Source organism: Homarus americanus, unplaced genomic scaffold (genome assembly GCF_018991925.1).
Source record: "Homarus americanus isolate GMGI-L3 unplaced genomic scaffold, GMGI_Hamer_2.0 scaffold57980, whole genome shotgun sequence".
In the NCBI taxonomy this organism is placed as follows: domain Eukaryota; kingdom Metazoa; phylum Arthropoda; class Malacostraca; order Decapoda; family Nephropidae; genus Homarus; species Homarus americanus.
Genome location: NW_024716703.1, coordinates 1333538 through 1351560, shown reverse-complemented (window position 1 = coordinate 1351560; position 18023 = coordinate 1333538). Strand labels below are relative to the sequence as shown.

The 18023-nt window shown below is 43.1% G+C and overlaps 1 protein-coding gene and 1 long non-coding RNA gene across 3 annotated transcripts in view; both read right to left on the bottom strand.

The window, feature by feature from the left end:
- LOC121858426 (headcase protein-like) overlaps positions 1 to 18023 on the bottom strand; it is a 127718-nt gene that overhangs the window by 75314 nt on the left and 34381 nt on the right. The window lies entirely within an intron of this gene.
- Positions 14444 to 17051, bottom strand: LOC121858431. The gene is made up of 2 exons (XR_006087431.1): positions 16667 to 17051; positions 14444 to 16636 (listed from the first exon to the last, which is right to left on the bottom strand). It is a non-coding gene; the product is annotated as an uncharacterized LOC121858431 (long non-coding RNA).

Genomic DNA, 18023 nt, shown 5'->3' with positions numbered 1-18023 from the left:
TACTAAAATCTTTATCGTCAGTAGTTGGGAGTCAGAGAGTTAAAGTGGTCAGTCGTCCTGCTGTCAGTCTTGTCCATAAAAAATCTAATAAAGTACGTCGTCTAAGTCATGTAAACAAACAAACAAACAAACAAAAAACACACACACTAGAATATTAAACATGGGGGGAGAGAAGGTGTAATATTATCGTCACGCACTAACTGGTCAATACTTCAATATTACCTGAACACCACCCATAGGAAAAACAAATAGAGAGACATTTACCACCGTCACACAGTAAGTTATTCAGTGTCTCAATATTCTATCATCAAAACCCAACGACAATAATGAGAAAAATTAGAGGGGCTGTCACCTTCGTCATGCAGTAAGTTGCTCAATGCTGTAATTCGCAATGATTATACCCCACATAAAACTCTTTCATAAATAACAAGTGTGAAACAAGAAGCCCCATCACCAAGAGCTTTTGCATGGTGAAGTGAACCTTATGTACCGCCTCTTCCTCACTAACTCACCCGGGGCAACACAAGGCTACCCTCGTGATGTTAAACCCCCACCCTCTGAAATGACCTCAATTTGCTCTTGAGGTTGTTGACCCTGGTAGACCCCACGAGTGTCCTGAATTCGCCCACGAGTTCCACCCGCCACCGTCTGACACACACACACACACACACACTGAGTTACTTCCTTCATTCACGACAACCAATACTATACCGATAATCTAAAACCATTTTGGTCTTTTATTTTTTTCATAACATATATTTTATTTTTTCTTCTAAGACGTTCCAGGGATCTTTTGTTACATGCGTCAGTACTCAATGGTTGTAGCTCGCGTTTAGCAAATATATGTCAGTTGATAAAGGTGTCACATTACGTTTAGGAAGTAAATATTTCAGCTAAGTTTTGCTTCTAGCTTGAGGGAGAGAATGTGAGGAACTAAGGGATGACTACAGCTGACGCCACTATATATGGTGTAAAAACGAGAGAAATTATTTATGGGTAAAAGCAAGATTGACACGAAGGTGGAGGTCTACTGACGTCATAACCTCTAGCCCTGCCCTACCTGGTCTCCCTCCCTCCTCACCCGTCCCATCTCTCTCTCCTACACATAACCTTAATTTTGTTGAACTAGTCACTAGTATATAAATAGCCTTGTTAGACGCTTTAAAGACCTTCATTGTTCAAGCACAGTAATAACATTATAACAACAACCCTGCCCCCCTCCCTCAGCTTCACTCTCCCTCCATCATCCCCCTACCTCACCCCCTCCCCCTACCTCACCCCCTCCCCCTACTGACTCACACACCCCTCCCACCGCCCGGTTGCCATGGCGCCCTGTTGCACGCTATATTTAACTCTGCCATTTACAGCTGAGTTGCTCGAGGCAGAGGTTCTTTGTGGCCTCAGTGTCCAGCTGCTGGTGACCCGCCTCCATACACATCTGTGTCAGCATTTCTACACAGGAAGCTTGTGGTATACAGACGACGTGACACACATAGACAGAAAATACTTATAGAAGATATATATATGTGTGTGTGTGTGTGTGTGTGTGTGTGTGTGTGTGTGTGTGTGTGTGTGTGTGTGTGTGTGTGTGTGTGTGTGTGTGTGTGTGTGTGTGTGTTGGTGTGTGTGTGTGTGTGTGTGTGTGTGTGTGTGTGTGTGTGTTGTGTGTGTGTGTGTGTGTGTGTGTGTGTGTGTGTGTGTGTGTGTGTGTGTGTGTGTGTGCGCCACAAGGCCTCACATATGATAGTCACATGTATTACCTTACTTGTTGTGTCTATGGCTAAGTGGGGGAAGGGAAGGAAGGGGAAGGGAGGGAAGGGGGATTGTGATTCAGAATGGTTCGTATATTTTCCTCTTAAATAGTGATGTGGGAAGGGTACTCACTGCTTGACTTAAGCTATCATGGTTGTGAAAAAGGTCCCGTAGGTTCGATTTTCCCCTTAACTTGTGATGTGAGAAGGCCAATAGCTTCTTACCTGACTTTTTTTTTACCTCCCTTAACCTTATATACTATGTAGTGTAGTGATGACATTTGGTTAGTACCCCCTTCATGTATCCCGTTAAGAGAGGGGAAAAATTTACATATGAATCTTTAAGAATTTACGCGTAAGGTAATGAATACATAATGTCTCCCGGAATCATCTGCAACACCCAGTTATTAATTTTTTACTGCATGGAAGACAATTTAGCTGATAGCATATTAGTATAGCCGAGTCGTTTGTTGTTGTTAGTTTTCAGTGTGTGTGTGTGTGTATGTAGGGGGAGAAGGGGTGTTGGGGAGAGGAGGGTAGTGGTGGGGTGGTGTGTAGGGGAGGCAAGATGTGCACAAGGGGAGATAGACGATGTGTGTGTATGGGGGAGGGGATGTATGTATGTATGTATGTATGCGCTTGTGTACGTTTGGTTGGAGGTGTCAATATATTTGTGTGGGTAAAAGGTTAATGTATTGCATGTATGTAAAGGAATCCTTGCATGTATATAGATAATCCATTTGCATGTGTATGATGTATGAATGTATGGCATATTCTTGTGTGTATGTATAAAGGAGGATAAGACGTGGAGACTAAACCGGTTATACATACACAACTTTGAAGGTGCCATTACTGCCGCCCTCCAGCACACCCTTGTAAACCTTGGCCTTTGTATTGAAGCCCTCCCCCCCCCCTCCGTCCATACACACACACACACGTCTTCTTCCTCCTCCTCTCCGTCTTTCTCTCACGCTTCTCCCTTTTCCCATTTTACTCAAAACCGGTTCTTCCAAAATATCCCATTCCTCCTCCTCCTCCTCTCCCCTGGATCCCCACTGTCCCACCCCTTTGCCTTACCCCTCCCCCTCTTTCCCAACCCCCCCTTCTGCTGTCTTGTCTCTGTTTTGCTTTCCATTATCTCATTTTGCTTTGTCATTTACTTTTGCTTTCAGACAATCAGTTGTTGCTTCCTGCTTTCACATCAACACTTCTTCCTTTTAAATCAACATTCCTTTTATTTATTACATATCAATAGTCCATTTTCTTAACCATTCCTGACCATCCAGTTTATCAACCCTGTCCCTATTCCGTTTTTATTCGATATACTCTTATCTTCTTATCTACTTTTCTTCACTGTTATGATCTCTCTCTCTCTCTCTCTCTCTCTCTCCACAGAACTCAGTAATCATGTTTCCCTATTACGTCCCCTACTCCATCTCTCCCCCTTCCCCTATTTACCTCTTCTTCTCCTCCTCGTTCTTTCACTCATATTCAGTTCCCCCACCTCTCTCTCTCTCTCCTCCTCCTCCTCGTCTTCCTCTCACCACTTGCCAAAGACATCATGCTGGTTTCAGTAATCCTACCTCTCCCCTCCTGTCCCGACCCTCACCTTCTTCCTCCCCACCTCCCCTGTCCCGACCCCTCACCCTTCTCTACCTCCGTCCCGACCCCCCACCTTCTTTCTCCCCTCCTCCGTCCCGACCCCCACCTTCTTCTCCTCTACCTCCGTCCTGACCCCTCACCTTCTTCTCCCCTACCTCCCCCTCCTCCTGTATCTCTCTCCCCTACGCTCACCAGATGTTCTCCTAAAGCCCACCCGAGATGAGGGGAAGAAGGGGCAGTAAATAAGATCTTTTTCTTCATCTTAAAGTTTCATCCTCTTCTGTTCCTCTCTCCCTTCTTTGTCTTTGGTTGCGTCCTTCCTTCTTCGTTTGTTTTAATTCTCTCTACTCTTCCTTGCTTTCAATCTCCTTTCTTGATATCAATTCGAATTATTATTATTATCCCCCACCCCTCTCTCTCTCTCTCTCTCTCTCTCTTTGATTTATCATTGTCCACGTTCCATGTCTGCCTTTTCTTGATTTTCACATTCTCTCTCCTACATTCCTTTCCCCAAACATTCACCCGTGTCGGTCAACCACCCGTGCTTGACTGCCTAATAATTCTTTGCTTGCTGCTTACCAAAGAGCTTGCTTGTGAACCTGTCAGCCTTACAGACCAGGAACTGTATTTGTAGTTTGACCTCTCCTGTTGGCCAATCTGTGCCATTCTCTCAGGAAAAAAAAGTTGTATCACCTGAAGATTAAACACCCAATTAATTTCACTCGCCTTAAGATTAACCACCCTGAACCTAATCTAACCTCCATAAGTAGCGTTAAGGTGTTGTGATCATCAGGTGAATATAAGCTGGGGTGCTTATTTCTCAGGTGATCCACTAAATATAATAGGTTCTTATTTTTTCTAACACAAAACCTTCCTTTTACCCGTGTTAGGCTTCCGTTCACTCACCTATCAACTTTCTCCCAGAATTTTCTGCCATTTCCCCCTATTACGATAATGGCTGTGACACGTAATAATAATGATGATGATGATGATGATGATGATGGAGAGAGAGACTCGGGCAACAACAAGGCCTTCGTCAGACGGCCAGGTGACGTTACTACCTGTCGTTCACTACACCAACGACAAACAAACAAACACACACACGGCATTAAAAGTGACATGACACTAACATAAAAAGAGAGAATTCATGTGATAGATATGCTGACAGCCGTCCACCACCACGTGCTGACAGACGTACACCACCTGAGGCAGACCGCCATCCACACTTCCGGTGTCCACCATCCCTGCCTGCTACGCCATCACCTTGTTTGTATGGTCACTCCTGCTGCCGTTTATTACTTTTACTGTTTTATTGCTGTTTTTGTTACTTAATGTGGTTGTTTTTGTCTCATATCCGAATATAGCTTGCTTGCGTGTGTGTGTGTATGCGTGTGTGTGTGTGTGTTCACCTATAAACTACAGTATCAATAATATCATTCCACCTGTCTCGTGTTTACTGTGGGTCGCTTAACAACTTTGAGAGTCGAGAGGTCATTGGGGATACCCATTTATGATTCATATTTAAGCATTTTTTCCCCCACTCACTCCCCCTCCTTCCCCCGTCACGCAACACCCCCTCCCTCTTTTCCTATCACGCAACACCCCTCCCCATCACGCAACACTCCTCCCTTCCCCATCACGCAACACCCCACCCCATCACGCAGGACCCCTCCTTTTTCCCCAAACCACAGCACCCCTTCCCTTCCCCAGAGAGACAAAGAAAGAGGAGATACAAAAGTGAATAGAGCAAAATAGGAGGTAGGTGTCTGGCCAGGCCTTACCGTCAAGGCCGATATTTTACTGTTGAAGATGCGTTGTGTTCAGAAAGCGATCCCGGACTTGACCGGAGGAGGAGGAGGGAGACAAAAAGAGGTGCTGTGGAGGAGGGAGAAAAGAGAAAGAAGTGGAGGTCTGGGGAGGACCAGAGAAAGAACGGCTAAAGGAAGAGGAGGAAGAAGGCGAGGAAGGACGGGATAGAAGGAAAAGGGAGATAAAGAGGTGGATAAGGGAAGGAGATGAGGAGGGCAAGGAAGAAGAGGAGGTAAGGAGAGGAAGGTTAATGATACATAGCCGACAAGGGGCAGGATGATGTGGTTCCCATATAGGGCAGCTGTTTACTGTGTTTACGTAACCATGTGAAGCTAGCAGCCGGGGAGGGGGCACCGGGGCAAGGGGGCATCGGGTACGAGAAGGGATGAGGCTGGGGTATGGGGGCACGGTGGCAGGAGACAGCTGGTGTATGGAAGGGTCAAGGTGACACGACGTGCCAACATTATTTTAAGAGTGTGTGACGTGGTGTGGTGTGGCGTGGGCGAGTGTGGTGTGGTGTAGTTGTGAAGTGAGGTGTGACGTTGAGCCGTAGACGGTGATCATGAATTTGGGAGGTAAAGTGACACAAATGAACATGACAAAGCCTCTCCTCTGCTGTGTGACCCAACCCGTCGATTAGAACCTGACGTTAAAAGGTTCTTAAAATATGACACAAACATAGTGGCACCTGCCCACCATTTAACAACGCGGAGGGTGCCGGTTGAAGCTTGCTGGCAGTTGGCCAGTGACGGGTATCGAACATGGGTGGTGGTGTGGTGGCTACGTAGAGTTTAACCCACTTTCGCATTGTTGCTATGTGTAGTGTATTGATCACCTGTCGTCTGCGTCTACGGAGGCAGGCTGACTGACTGACTGACTGAGTGGTGACTGGCTCTACTTAATGCATCCATCACCCGCAGTACTGTGGTCTGTACTTATGAATTAATATGAATTTTCTATGCCTCAGCCTAATACATAGAAAGTGAACACAGAAAAAGTTTATATAAGAAGAGCACATTGTAAATATCGAAGAAAACTATTCATTGTCATGAGAGAATTGTTTACCAAGGGTGACAGAATAATGTTTTGGATCACCTGAATATTAGACACCCCAGCTTATTCCACTCAAACCTAATCGAGGTTAGACACACCCTGGACTCACACCTTACACCCTTTCTCATTCATCCCGGAGTCACATTTCACACACCCCTTAGGTCACATCTCTATTCCATTCACATTACCACCTCCCCTCCTTCCCACACTATGCCATATCCCCCCAACCCTAACGTCACGTAACAACACACCACATATCAAAAAGCTCGACGTATTGTCATCCCTTCACCCCCCCTCCCCTCGACCACCACAAACACCCGCCGACAACCTTATCGCGGTAGACCCACAAACAGGATTTTAGATAAAGCCGCCGTGGTTGTGTGACAGTGAGGGAGTGTGTGAAAGCCATAAAAGAATACCGTGGTTGAGTGAGCGAGTGAGACAGGGAGAATGTTAAGAGAATAAGGAGGAATAGAGAAAAAGGAGAGCGAGAACATCAGGAGAGTAAGTAAATTACAAAATTATGTAGATTTGAATCCATATCATTGTCTCTAAGGTGTCATGTCATGGGTGTGGTAATGTTTCTGGAACCTGTGCGTGTCTTAGTGGATGTCGTAAGTCAAAAATATCTTTAGCATCAGTGTTAACCGTAGCAGTAGGGGGAAGGTGACTCCTGACCACATCCTTTGTATTGGGTGAATCCTGACCACATCCTTTGTATTGGGTGACTCCTGACCACATCCTCATACTGGTGGGTGACTCCTGACCACATCCTTATAGTGGCAGGTGAATCCTGACCACACCCTTATAAAGGCAGGTGAATCCTGACCACACCCTTATAGAGGCAGGTGAATCCTGACCACACCCTTATTGTGGTAGGCGACTCCTGACCACACCCTGAAAGTGACCTACTAATAGTGACAGGTACCATACAGGCGTTTCCCTGACCACACATCTTGCTAATCACCTTGTGGTTAATTTAATCTTTCCCCTTCTCTTCATTAATATTCTATTACGTAACGCCAACTCATATTTCATAATAACTGTGTTCATTATGGTCATTCTTCACCTTGATGAATGGCTGTAGCAGGTGAGACTTGTTCAGGTGAGATGAACACAATGGCTTCACTTCTTCTTTGGCCATAACCTCTTATGCCTCTGAGGGCGATGGTCTGAGTTATAACCCTTTGAGGATTATTGTAGTTAAAGCTATATAAGCCTTGAGCGGGATGGCCTTGAGTTTGAGCGTTAACCCTTTCAGGAGTTTAGTTTTAACCATAACTCTTTGAGGACAATAGTTAAAGGTATTTTGCCTCTAAGGGTGATAGTTTAAGCACTTTATAGAGTAACTCTTTTTAGGGACGATAAATTTTTAAGGTAAGTTTCTCAAAGGTTTAAACTGGTATCCTCAAAGGTGGGCAACTCCCTCCACTCGTCCTTCTTGAATACGTTTTTCGTCTGGTTTCAACTATTTTAGTTTATACAGCTCTTGTATTCTTCCCAGGATCCCGTTTAATGTTTTCCTTTCTCCTTCTGCCTTTACTATCGGTTCGCCTTTCAACCGGTTTACTTCCTACTATTCATTACTTAACATTATTCATTTTATTCATTAAGAAAATTAGAATATCATAAAGATGTTGCTGTAGTTTTTATTTTCTCGTATTTATCAGGATATACACATAAAAGAGATAACCAACGAAAACCATAAAGTCGAGTCCACAGATCGTCATTTATACTGACATGATCATAGTAATTCTGGTCTTTGAGCCGTCTATACCTACGACCTTCCATACTAGGGAGGATTTGTATCTAAAGACGACGGCATAGATCGTCATAATTCACACGACCAACACTCGGCGCCAAAATGTACAGCTGTCGCTTATGTACACACACCTCGGCACCGGGGGTTAAGCTCTTTAGGACTGCCTGCGTAATGAAACATGTAAATACCTCATGTGGGACTCGATAAAAGAAGCTTTGATTCTTTACAGTACACATCATATAAAAACTAATCCCCTCATTAACCATGCTTAGGGAATTCTTTTATTCAGAAGCAACAGTTAAATCCTTCCACGTTCGCTCGCCATATCAGTCGTATTACTTGTAATTCCGTCGCCCATGATGGAAGTGGATAACTCGGCTCCTTTTATGATCAGTATTTTACTACCACAGTTAAACTATAAAAAAAAAACTCCTTAACATACCCGAGCCCCTCCTCTCTGCCTTAGGTAGTGATGGTCTTTCCAATCGTGACACTGCTGGGGACAAGTCTGAAGTTGCGACATTCAACCCTCTCAAATACTGGCTCGGCGATTTTATTGGGATTTTTGTGTGTGTGTGTGTGTTTGATCAGGCTTCGCTTCGCTGATTGACGACCCAGCCATAGGTTGCTTGTTCACACCGGTCCCTTATTTGCACGAGTTGGTGTTCTCATTGGTTCTTGATTTACACAAGTTTTACACAAGTTAAAGTGTTCTCATTGGTCCCTGGTTTGCCTAACAGTTATCAATGGTTGGACCTCAGACAGGTAGTTCCCGAGGCAGCAGTGTGGTGTTGGTGACAGCCAACTTGAGTCATGTGGAGTCGAAGAGTACCAACGTATCATAATTTTGATAGTTCCTGTTACCATTGTTTGATTTACCATGTGTTCATAGTACAAGTCTAGTCAGCTACACACAACATGCACATGTGAACACATTCACTTTATGACATCAGCTGACCGACACATTCACCCCCTGAATCAAGTCAACACTCCTGGCATCAGCTAGCTGGTGTTGTGTGCTGTGGCAGCTGGCGTGTTTGGTGTCAGGGCATCGCATGGGCTGACTCAGGGCTCTTCCCTCCCTGGCAACAACTTGCACTCACCACAGATTTGGTGGTGGTCCAGAAGACCTGCGCGTCCGTTTGTTGACATGTCGGTCGTGTGTGTGTACCAGGAAGCAGTCAAGTGCACTCAAGTCCTTGCCATGGTTGGAGTGTTGGGTAGGTGAAGCGTTAGGCCAAGGAGGGGCGCCCCTTAAGACCAAACACAGACGTGACATATATATGAGAGAGAGAGAGAGAGAGAGAGAGACTGTGGGAGGTCGACAGTTTGGCAACCTGACCTGAAGAGAGCCCGAGGCGTCCAACCTCTTAACAAACAAGTTCCTAAACTGGTGTTAACCTGACGTTGTAGTGTCAGTCTGGTGTGGTGGTGTCAGCTTCGTTTGGTAGTAGTGTCAGCCTTGTATGGTGATGGTGTCAGTCTCGTGTGGTGGTAGTGTCAGTCTCGTGTGATGGTAGTGTCAGTCTCGTGTGGTGGTAGTGTCAGTCTCGTGTGGTGATGATGTCAGCCTTGTGTGGTGGTGGTGATGTCAGCCTTGTGTGGTGGTGGTGGTGATGTCAGCCTTGTGTGGTGGTGGTGATGTCAGCCTTGTGTGGTGGTGGTGGTGATGTCAGCCTTGTGTGGTGGTGGTGGTGATGTCAGCCTTGTGTGGTGGTGGTGGTGGTGATGTCAGGTGGTGGTGGTGGGTGATGTCAGCCTTGTGGTGGTGGTGGTGGTGATGTCAGCCTTGTGGTGGTGGTGGTGGTGGTGGTGATGTCAGCCTTGTGGTGGTGGTGGTGGTGGTGATGTCAGCCTTGTGTGGTGGTGGTGGTGATGTCAACCTTGTGTGGTGGTGGTGGTGATACCAGCCTTGTGTGGTTGGTGGTGATGCCAGCCCTGTGTAGTGGTGGTGTCAGCCCTGTGTGGTGGTGGTGTCAGCCCTATGTGGTGGTGGTGTCAGCCCTGTGTGGTGGTCAGCCTTGTGTGGTGGTGATGTCAGCCTTCTGTGGTGGTGGTGTCAGCCTTGTGTGTGTGGTGGTGTCAAAATAGCATGTTGATGACATAGGTGGAGGGAGAGTTTGTGGTTGTTGGCACCTACAGTATACTCGATACACAGCTCGTCATCCTCCACTGATCTACCACGCTCTTGACTCCTCCACTCTGTACAATATTTCAGCTTTTCTCTCTCCATTGGTTATAACATATTTCCCTTCTGTCCTCATTATAAGAATATGCTCATTATTCCCCCCTCCCCAGTCTCTTTTTTTACCAGACAATACATTCCAACAGGGGGGACCACTGCGGGTGTCACCAAATCAAATATATATTTATGTATCGTTGCAATACAGTAGAATGGTCTATTTTGTTCAACTTCTATTGATTCTACTGCTAGGGTTGTCTGCACCCTTTACAAGCATAATACCCACCCCATCTTTTAAAGCCCATGCAGAGAGAGACCTGAAGGTTATCTCCGTTTACCAACAATCTATTAATACACACGGGCTGCTCATAAATCGATGTTCACTCAGCCTAACCAAACCTCTTTAGAACATTGATTCAGAAACTGCAATAAAATACCTAAAATCCACTGTTCTTCATACGTAAATAGGAGAAACAAGGTGACGAACTGATACACAAAAACAAGGATGCAGATCGGGGAGTAATCAGGTGGGTTACAGACTACCTGGCAACTCCCACACGGTGCTGTGGCTCTGGCAGGCAGCCAAGTAAACACAAGATCAGGGATGCCAACTTTCCCACAATAATAAGGTCTTTCACTTTCAATTACATCAATAATTATTCGTTTTATTACATCTGCTCTCAAGAAATCACTTAAAACAAGCTATGAAGAACAACAAAATTGTCTGTGGCCCTATAGAAGCCACGGTTGAGATTGCGTGTAGTTACAGCTCACAAGTGGCAACATCTGGTAACACACTTCAAAGTCACCTTGAAGCTAGTGTTGCCAAAGGGCCGTAGAAATGCAGAACTTCAAAGGTTTAACACTGTTAAACGAGTGAAAATACAACATTTACTCTACGTTAATGCTCAACTTTACGCTTAAATTTGATACCAGAGATACGCTAAATAAATATCAGTTGCAATGCTTTATAAACTATGTAAATACGGAGTTGGAGTTGGTAATACTGGGCGAGTGGTGTGTCCGAAGCACATTGTGTATTGCAACCTTGTACAGGGGAACAGGAAGTAAATACACTCACTTGTATACACATCACTACCACAACATTCTTCGGGGAGAATAGTATTGCTGCCGTATACATAATAGTATATTATGTTTACTATACTATTAATAAATTCACCAGTCCGTTCAAGAATAAATAGATCCACTAATTCAGCTTCACTTGCGGTAGTATTTAATTTGCCTGTTAGCATCCACCTGTGTCTGCAACAAGCGATTCACTGTCATGCAATAAATATTAATATGACCATCTTTGTACACCGTCCGCATGGGTGAGGCTTTACCAAGGGCCAGTATTGCCAACAGCATGAACCTGCTTATTCAACTATACAAACCGCTCAAAACGTTCATTATTAACCTTAAAAAATCACAGATGTGCATTACAGAAAATTGACTTTCCTTAAAGACATTAATTAATTTTGCTCAAGTGTTCATTATCCAATAGGATAGTAATAGGAGTTAAAACCTGTTAATCGTATATATATATATATATATTTTTTTTTTTTTTGGTAGCGCTGACGAGACTGGGCGGGTTTTCAAGGTTATATTGCTGCGGGCTGGTAATGATGGCGGCGTGGCCATGTACTGGTTTCTGCTTAACTTTCTAGCCACCTAACCTACCAGTCTGACTACCTGCCTGCCTGGTGTAATGACTAGATTAAACCAGTTTAATTCAATAAATTATAATATACATTGTTTCATATTTGTGTCCAATATATTAAGTCAATTAACAGTTAAAGGCTGGTGTTGTAGAGCCAACCTGTTGCTCGTGCTCCTCCCGAACGAGTGCCGCCCTCCACCCCACCTGACACTCCACACATTCGACACTCCACCCATTCGACACCACCCACTTAACATTCCACCACTACATTCACTTGACACCCACCCCCCACAGCCTCTCATTCCTCCTGTACCCTCCCAGATTCTCTGATCCACACAAACCCGCTCCCCGCCCCTCAATAACCCACACACGTCACGACAAACCACATCGTATCCTGACCTACCTCAATCATGACCGTCCCTGCACAGGCCTCAAGGTGGTGGTGACTTCTCGTACTTCGGAGGTCCAAGTAGACTCATTAGGCTACCTATATATATACTGTTAATGAATATGATGTTATTTCTTTGTGTATGAACCTCTGTCCTGCGTGGCAGTGAGAAGTGATACCACCCTCAGTGTCAGTTTTAACAAATTAATTGATAAAGCTTGACTGAATTACTCAGATTAGGCAAACTGTACTCCATGTTTGTCAATAAATTTGTTAGTCATTAATGCATACTACTTCAGGTCAGTTTACTAGTATAACCGTGTATTCCCAGGCATCAATTAACTTCGATATTCTGAAAATCAATCCACATCCAACACAGCTGCGACTAGACACTGTCAATTAAATTTCACCAAGTTACCCTTGGGGTAGGATACACGTTTTCTATATTATGTCGCCTCAACCCTGAAGGGACTAGGCGAGTTTGGCTTCCTGCCAGATCTCTCCCAGTACAGACTTGATGCGAATATTATTATGGCATCCACAAGACGCACTCAAGTGTGTCCTAAGTGGTAGCAACAGACTAGCACACTGGTCGTATTGACTTCTGGATGTTTATAAAAAAAAATATGACCAAAGATACGTTTAAAATACCAAGATGCGTCTGACCTGTTTAGAAGAACTGCCTAACCATAGATTTGCTATTTTAATCTGACCAGACCTTTCCAGTGTACAAATAACCATAAAAAAATTTCTTTATATGAATTGTTTGTACGCAATTATCTATTGCTTCTCATAGTCTCGTTCTCATTGTACACTCGTTACCTATAGTGTCTCGTTCTCATTGTACACTCGTAACCTGTTAACTTTCTAAAGCTACCTACAGTATGTATTGACCGAGTAATGTGTCAGACAGATTCTCCACCCCAGAATACATCACCTGGTGTTTAATACACCCTTAACGCTACCGAGAGGTTAGGTTAGCGTTAAGGTATTAGGGAAAATATACTCCTGGGACTTTTCTTGGCGATTCGTTTGTCAGCACCAGTATTCAACACTATGCCATGTCCTCTCAAACTTACTGTCCTGGCCTTGTGGAAACATTACTGTCCTGTGGTTTTCCGTAGCATGATAGCCTCGTCCTACAAACATTACTGTTACCACGCACAGATACACACACAAACACACACAAAATACAGTCTATACACCTAAATTATTACAGCAACACCTTACCCAAGTCAACCTTCTACACACACACAACTATACAATCCACATACAAGTATATCTTAATTAATGAATGCACATCCTTAAGTCAACATGCATTAAGTCAGGGGGTTCTTACCTGGGGTCCATGGACCCGGATGGGCTTCAGGGGGTCCGTGGTCAGATAAAAATTATTTTTTGCATAAAAAAGTGTGAAACATAATTCTTTGTTAAGATTGTTTACTTTATTCATACTTTGTGTATGTCATACACTGTACAGAATGAGGCAATTAATTTTCAATAAAATAAAGTATATTCAGTGCATGCAAAGTTGTGCTTATGTGCATTTTTCTAGGGAGGGGGTCCATAGCTTTCACCAGATTCTCAAAGGGGTCCGTGACTCAAAAAAGGTTAAGAACCACTGCATTAAGTTATCAACACCCGAGCGCACAACTTGTACTCTCACACCAAATCACTCCACACAAACAGTAGACAACTATTCACTATAAACCAAACAAGTCATACGCATACTATGCAAAGAACACATCCACAACACCCCCCATAGACAACACCTCAGTTACAAAGTCTTTGTCTGCCTCACCCCCACATCCTGTTACCTACCCCTTCTCCTCAATAACCTTTCGTCCATGGACCACATTTTTGTCTTTATGGCTCGTAACTTAGTGCCTTCGCCCATAACCAGTCATATTATACAGATTATAATATTCAACATACGGGACAATGTCTTGCCTGCGCAAAATTATTCAGTGTACATATTTACTAATTGTAAATGGCCTGATGTATCTGGTATCGAGACTATTGGGATATAGCTTGACAGTGGACAAACTGACCATTTTAGTTTTAATGTCCATCTTTAATCCACTACTGTAAGAAATGTTTACATCAATGAATTACCCGTTTACATGAGAATATTCCCTTCGTTACTTGAGGGACTACTAAGTTTCCTCTTCTGCTTAAGTGGGGAGATTTTGTACCGTAATGACGTAACAGTTTAATGAAACTACTAAAACAAAGGTTAAAAAATTAGGCTTTTATTTCTCACGAGTCGCTGCACTGACAGGGAAACCCTCGCGGTGGGGGGACCTCCTCTCAGTAACCAACAACTACAAGTCATGGCGTACACAAACACACACACACATTACCAAATTCCCTCAAGGAATTATGAGGTTAATAAATGGAGGACAATTGTATACAGTATGGCACGCTTACCTAACATGGCATCACTTTTGTCTTCAAATTACTGCACATCAGATATAGTTATATACCTGTTGACCTGCATATTCAGCACCAGACAATTATTATCAAGCTTAGGTGGTACAAGTAAACAGCCGACAAACTTTGTCACGCTTAAGGTGAAAAAAAATATCAACACTTTCTGGGCGGCCACACGAGAACACCATTCGACTATGCCAATCCATTTTAAACTTTCATGAATCAATTCAAAATTTTAACAATTGAAATGAAGGCAATTTTACCAACTTGAGCTGTTAATTGCATCTTTATGTGGTGATCATATTTCCCAAACGATGAAAACATTACTCTTGCAAATTTTATTCTTGTACTGTAGATAGTGACTTAAGTGATTTAGTAAACATGATACTATGTTAAGTTTTACAGTTACAAAATAATAAAACTACAAAATACTTAACACTCAAACACACACTATACACTTTTGGTCTGTAGGCTCGAACATGGATCCAGGTGGCGAGAACAAGCCTAGAGTGAACATTACGGTACCACTCAAGAACTAGTCACTCAATCCTTTTAGGAGTCTATGATCGGTGGGACCACTTGTTGGGTCGTCTTAAAAAGTTGTGTGCTGGGTACCAGAGAGCTTTCAACTAGGCACATCACGAACTGGTCCACAACCCCCATCTGTCCATCACGATCAGGGCCAAAGCCCTTTTGAGTGCCCTCTCAAAGCTATTCTCGCCCACACCACTCGTTCTCCCTCAATGGATCATTCCTCTAGTAAATGAACCCCTTGAGGCTAAGAGTCTGCTATGACCTGATACCTGTGACAAAAGATACTAAAATACAAATAAAGTGAGTTATAGTGACTGATGAAACTCTCGTCTTCTTTCCCGCTTAGACACGCCATAGGCTAGGCAACTGCTTCGGTGGCAAGTATCACATCGTACTGTGATCAATTTGTACTTGCATTATAATTATATAAGTAGACCTGTAAATAAATTCTTCAGTTTATTATGAAATTAAATGACTCTTACTTTGACTGATGTACCTTTCGATAATCACTCAAGGTTATTGCCCAAAATATAACTGCAAACTGGTCGCCTTATAGAGCCTGAAATTCAAGATCCTACAGCAATGTAGAATTAATTTTGGACACTAAACCCGTCCTACACATTGCTCACACTTCAAACTAAAAGATAAAATTAATACAAAATTAAAAAAACCTGAAAAGAAAATACTGAAGTTTAATCTGACCACTTCCTTCTCAACCAACCCCCAAACGCTTTCATCTACGTATTTCACATCTGTAAAGTCAACAAAAGCTTGATAATAGGCGAGGTACTGTGTCATACAGCGTAACCATTTGGTCAAAGTTATAACATCACTTTCTCAGGTCACTCAAGAGGGCTGTTGAACTAAAATTAAAAACTTCAGAAAACAATGCATAAAACAGACAAAATGGGAGCTTTATAAGACAAATAGGTTATTTACTTCTAAGCTTCATTCTGAAAGTGTAGGAACAGTAATACAAATTATTTTACCTCGATATCATAAATCTATCTTGGGTCCCTAAAATCGATCCGACTTCAAACACCCAAAATAAAACAAATAAAATGATCAACTCAATATTACACTATTTGATCAGCTGTCAGATTTGTTCCCCCTCCCCTGACTATTGTCAAACGTTATTAACTAATCTAACTTTCCAATTGGTGCCAGATGCTTGGGAGTAACTATTTTTTTGTCTTGTACAGTACTGTTTAACACAAGACCAGAGACAAAGGTTGGAAGTTACAGGTTTCGCTTGTAAACCGTTTCTGCCTCAATGTTATTTATTAATACATTAGGCGTCTAGAATCTTCTATACTTGAATACCATGGGCGTCTACACCTACCATATGTTAGTACCATGGGCGTCTACACCTACCATATGTTAGAACCATGGGCGTCTACACCTACCATGTCACTACCATGGGCGTCTACACCTACCATGTCACTACCATGGGCGTCTACACCTACCATGTCACTACCATGGGCGTCTACACCTACCATGGGCGGCCATAAACAAATAAAACACTCAAAATGCCAATAATGGACACTTACATTGTTCCATATGCTGTTCAATACCACGGGTCTAGAACATTCCCTCTGTTCAATACTACGAGTCTAGAACATTCCCTGTTCAATACCATGTCTAGAACATTCCCTATGTTCAATACCATAAGTCTAGAACATTCCCTCTGTTCAATACCATAAGTCTAGAACATTCCCTCTGTTCAATACTACGAGTTTAGAATATTCCCTCTGTTCAATACTACGAGTCTAGAACATTCCCTCTGTTCAATACTACGAGTCTAGAACATTCCCTCTGTTCAATACTACGAGTCTAGAACATTCCCTCTGTTCAATACTACGAGTCTAGAACATTCCCTCTGTTCACTACTACGAGTCTAAAACATTCCCTCTGTTCACTACTACGAGTCTAAAACATTCCCTCTGTTCACTACTACACATTCCTCTGTTCAATACTACGAGTCTAGAACATTCCCTCTGTTCAATACTACGAGTCTAGAACATTCCATATGCTGTTCAATACCACAAGTCTAGAACATTCCCTCTGTTCAATACTACGAGTCTCGAACATTCCCTCTGTTCAATACCATAAGTCTAGAACATTCCCTCTGTTCAATACTACGAGTCTAGAACATTCCCTCTGTTCAATACTACGAGTCTAGAACATTCCCTCTGTTCAATACTACGAGTCTAGAACATTCCCTCTGTTCAATACTACGAGTCTAGAACATTCCCTCTGTTCAATACTACGAGTCTAGAACATTCCCTCTGTTCAATACTACGAGTCTAGAACATTCCCTCTGTTCAATACTACAAGTCTAGAACATTCCCTGTTCAATACTACGAGTCTAGAACGTTCCCTCTGTTCAATACTACGAGTCTAGAACATTCCCTCTGTTCAATACCATAAGTCTAGAACATTCCATATGCTGTTCAGTACCATAAGTCTAGAACATTCTCTGTTCAATACTACGAGTCTAGAACATTCCATAAGCTGTTCAATACTACGAGTCTAGAACATTCCCTCTGTTCAATACTACGAGTCTACAACATTCCCCCTGTTCAATACTACGAGTCTAGAACATTCCATATGCTGTTTAATACCTTAAGTCTAAAGCACTCCCTCTGTTCAATAAGAACATAAGTACATCAGAAAATAAGGAGTCTACAATAGGCCGGTTGGCCTGTGCATAGCAGCTCCTGTCGAAAGTTACTACCACTATCTTCCATGAATCTATCTAGCTTCCTTTTAAAACTTTCCAGCGTTCCAGCACTTACTACAAAGTTGATAAGCTTGTTCCACTTGTCCACCACCCTATTTGTGAACGT